The following is a 4162-nucleotide window of genomic DNA, read 5'->3' on the forward strand; positions in this document are numbered from 1 at the left end:
TAATCATTTTAGAGAGTCCTTTAAAGAGACTATGTTATATGGGTAGTGAAATTGGAACCTGATGCAATAGGAAGTAGAAACAACTGTTAGATTACAGTACTGGACACATTCAGGGAATTTAGAACAACACAGGTATCAAATTGAGCCAGTACAGCATCATGCTAACAAAGCAATGTATGTATGTTATCTCACTTCCTTCTGGTATCTAACCCAATTATCTGTTATCATACATATTTCAGGCTGCCAAAGATAACAGATATGCTCAGGATACATGATATTAGCGCCCAGGCTCCATCTAGTTATAAGGCTTTAATCTCTAAACTTTGCTGCACAAACACCTAAGAGGAGCCACTGGCATTTCAGTAGTACTGTATGGCATGTGTGTAGAAAGTCTTTCACTATCCATATATAACTGACGCTCATCCGGGGAAGGCTTACGTTGTGTGGGCCTTTGCTACCAATTACAAAGAGCAATGATAAAACACAAAAAAGATTTATCATCAGTAGTTTTACGATGATGATGTAAAATGACTTAAAAGCCTGCAAATCTCGGAAACAGAAAAAAAAAAAGCTCATTAATTGCTTGGCAGAAAAAAGCTGTTTTTTGGAAGCACTAGGAATTGAAATCTCTCTCTACCACTAAACTACATCCCTAACTCTTTTTATTTTTATTTTTTTGGTACCGGGGATTGAACTCAGGACCTCTTGCTTGCCAGGCAGGTGCTGCACCACTGAGCTAAATCACCCAGCCCTGCCCTTTTTATTTAAGATAGGGTCTCACTAAGTTGCCCAGGCTGGCTTTAAACTTGCAATCCTCTGTCACCTGCCAGAGTAGTTGGGTTTAAAGACGTGCCCCACTATGACTGGGAAATGTGATGAGAAAGTGAGTCCTCTCTAAAGGCAAAGGAATCCTAATGCTTGCAATGGTAAGATCAGGTAATCAAATACACCTGGTGGGAGAAGTTTCTGAAGGTGGATAATCCTCAGTGAACATGAAGCACCCAGCTAGCCTAAGGGCAATCTGAGGGTAACCTCAAGATGACACTTGAGCAAACACATGGGTGATACTTGAGTGGCACAGAGAGTGACACCTGAGAATGAAAGTGTGACACCTGAGTTAGCAAGTGCTGTTGTTTCAAGTCAATAAATGTTTATGAGGGTAATTGTGTAAGGTATCGATAATTTATAGAGACTTTCTACTTTGATTTCAGCTGTCTCCCTATTTGTACAACACATAATAAGTATTGAAGACTGAAGGTATCAATGGTGATAAAATAATATGTTGACTAACAAGAAACTGCTTTCTGCTTAAGAACAACACTTCAGGACAAGACAGTGCCATAAAATCTTCCAGGATAGAGACTGACAAACACTGACTGCCCATTTGCAGAATTATGGCTATAGCCAAGGAAAAAGGATTTCTTCATAGAGTTATGATGATTAAATGGGATATTTGCAAATATTTGGTAGATAGAAAGTGCTCATTATTATTACATGAGAAGAAAGGGAGGAAAGATCAAGTGTAGAATGCCAAACCTGCCTGCCCTCCCCAGTACCCAGAGTTTGGTCAAAGGCTTCTCCCTGCAAAAGGATACTTTAGATAAGTCATATCAAGTCCCCAGCCTGTGCTGGTCTTTTTCCCTTTACTCTAGCCAGGCTTGCTGGATGTACTAGAACAACGGTGACAAAACTGTGGCATGTGTGCCACAGTGGGCTCTGTGTATTATTGAAAGCTCTAAAAGGTTCACCATCACTGTGCTAGAAGGGCGACTCTAATGGCTGCAATCAGAATCAGCCAAGGGTCTTCTATAAAATAATAACCACCCTCATGGCGGTTACAAAATAACGTTAACAGTTCTTCAAAAATTATCTCAGAAATTTCACTCTTAGGGATATACCAAGAAAAAGGAAAGCATGTCCACCTAAAAACTTTGTGTATGAATGTTCACCGTAATATTATTCTTATTATTCTTATTATACACAAAAGTGGGAACCTGGGCCGGGGATTTAGCTCAGGGGTTCTGCTGTCTGTCTTGAAAGCGCAATGTCCTGAGTTCAACCCAGTACCAAAAAAAGAGAACATTTTGCTGGGTGTGGTGGCGCACACCTGTAATCCCAGCACTCAGGGCTGAAGCAGGAGGATCACTCACTGCGAGTTCAAGACCAGGTTGGGCTACATAATGAGTTCCAGGTCAGTCTCAACTACATAGTGAGACCCTGTCTCAAAAAACAAAACAAACAAACAAACAGAAAAAGTGGGAACCCAAATGTTCATGAGCTGCTCAATGGATAAATAAAATGTAGCATTACCCATACAATGGGATTTACAAATCAGCCATAAAAAGAAATGAAGTATGGATACACGCTACAGCAGAGATGAAACTTGAAAATATACTAAGTAAAAGAAGCCAAAAGGTCACATATTACATGTTTCTGTTCATATGATATAGCCAGAGTAGGCAAGTTCATACAGACAGAAATTAGTAATTGCCTAGCAGTTGGCAGGAGGAGTAGGGAGTGGATGCTAATGGGTACAAGGTTTCATTTTGGGGTAATAAAAATTCTCTGCAATTAAAGCAATGTTTTTACAACTTTATCAATATACTAAAAAATTGCTGAACTGTATAATAAAGGGTTAATATTAATAGTATGTATATAAATATCCTAGTAAAAAATTGTATTTAAAATTCCACTGATTCACTTTAAAAAACTGAATTTTATGGTATATGAACTATATTTCAATTTAAAATAATTATAATACACATGCCCGGGCAATTCTAATTTAATTACCTGAGGAAGACTTAAAAGATATTATACGAAAGTGGAAAGATGGGCCACAGAATGAGACCTCATGCTTATGACATAAATGACAAAAGGCTCAACTCCAGAACCTAAAAATGGTAAGAAACAGACAACCCCCCTAAAAGAGAAATACCCAAAATGGCATTCTCCAAAAATCAAATTAAAAATTACAAATATAGAGGGTAGGGTCATAGCTCAGTGTTAGAATGCCTGGATTCAATTCCTAGACATTGGGATTCAAACCCAAGATATTCACCTTTTCTCTGTTTTGTTTTTCGTGGTACTGGGGTTCAAACTCAAGAGTCTCATACATTGTAGTCAAGTGCTCTACTACTGAGCGACACCCCCAGTTCACTACAATTTTATTCACAGTTAGAGAAATACAAATTAAAATCACAATGAGCTTGGCATGGTGGTGCATGCCTATAATCCCAGCACTTGGGAGGCTGAGGCAGGAAGATCGCCATGCCTGAACTCACTAGAGGCACTAAGTTACCTAGGCTGGGCTCAAACTTGGAATCTTCCTACCATAGCCTCCCAGAGTGCTGAGATTAGAGACACATGCCACGATCCCCAGCTGCACTTGTTTCTTTTCTTTTTTTGTGGGGGGAGACCAGGGATCAAACTCAGGTCCTTGCTCTTGCAACGCAGGCGGCAGAACTACTGAGCCAAATTAAGAGCCCTGCACTTGTTTCTTCATACTGCACCTATTTAGATCATGCCTTTTTCTTAATAGTGCTATTTTTCACACACAAAGAAAGTCTAAACTATTTTTCTTAAGGAAAAAAGGTCCATAAATGATCTGATGTAAAACCAAGTTTGAGGACCACTGCATTCAAAGAAGGTTCACCAGACATATATTTGTACATAAGGTAAGTGCTCAGAACAGGGAAACAAATCTAAATATTTTAAACTAGTGACAGTGGACAGCTCAAGGGATATGGGGGAGGGGGCTGTATACAATAAGTTAAAAGGGCCTTTATTTTCTATCTTCTCATGCATTTCTATAATATTTAAAATTGCTCTTGTCATACTAAATAAGCTAAATTAAAAATACAAGATTTTAAAATTCTTTCAGAGGGCTGGGGATGTAGCTCAGAGGGACAGAGCTAAACCCCCAGCTTTAAAAAAAAATTCAGAATGATATATCAAGAGTTCATAAAATTAGGTGCCTCAGAAAAAAGGATTTTCATCGTACTATGAATTTTGAGCCCCATGCGAAAGTATTTCTAAACGTTTATTTAAAATAAGAACATTTGTGGGGCCAGGGATGTAGCTGAGTGGTTTTGCCGCCTGCCTTGCAAGCACAAGGGCCCCAGTTCAATCCCAGTATCAAAAAAAAAAAAAAAAAAAAAAAAAA

The 4162-nt window shown here is 38.7% G+C and overlaps 1 protein-coding gene across 2 annotated transcripts in view; it reads right to left on the reverse strand.

The window, feature by feature from the left end:
- Kif24 (kinesin family member 24) overlaps positions 1–4162 on the reverse strand; it is an 81725-nt gene that overhangs the window by 23043 nt on the left and 54520 nt on the right. The window lies entirely within an intron of this gene.

The sequence above is a fragment of the Fukomys damarensis genome, unplaced genomic scaffold, assembly GCF_012274545.1.
Source record: "Fukomys damarensis isolate Sample0158 unplaced genomic scaffold, DMR_v1.0_HiC HiC_scaffold_36, whole genome shotgun sequence".
NCBI lineage: Eukaryota > Metazoa > Chordata > Mammalia > Rodentia > Bathyergidae > Fukomys > Fukomys damarensis.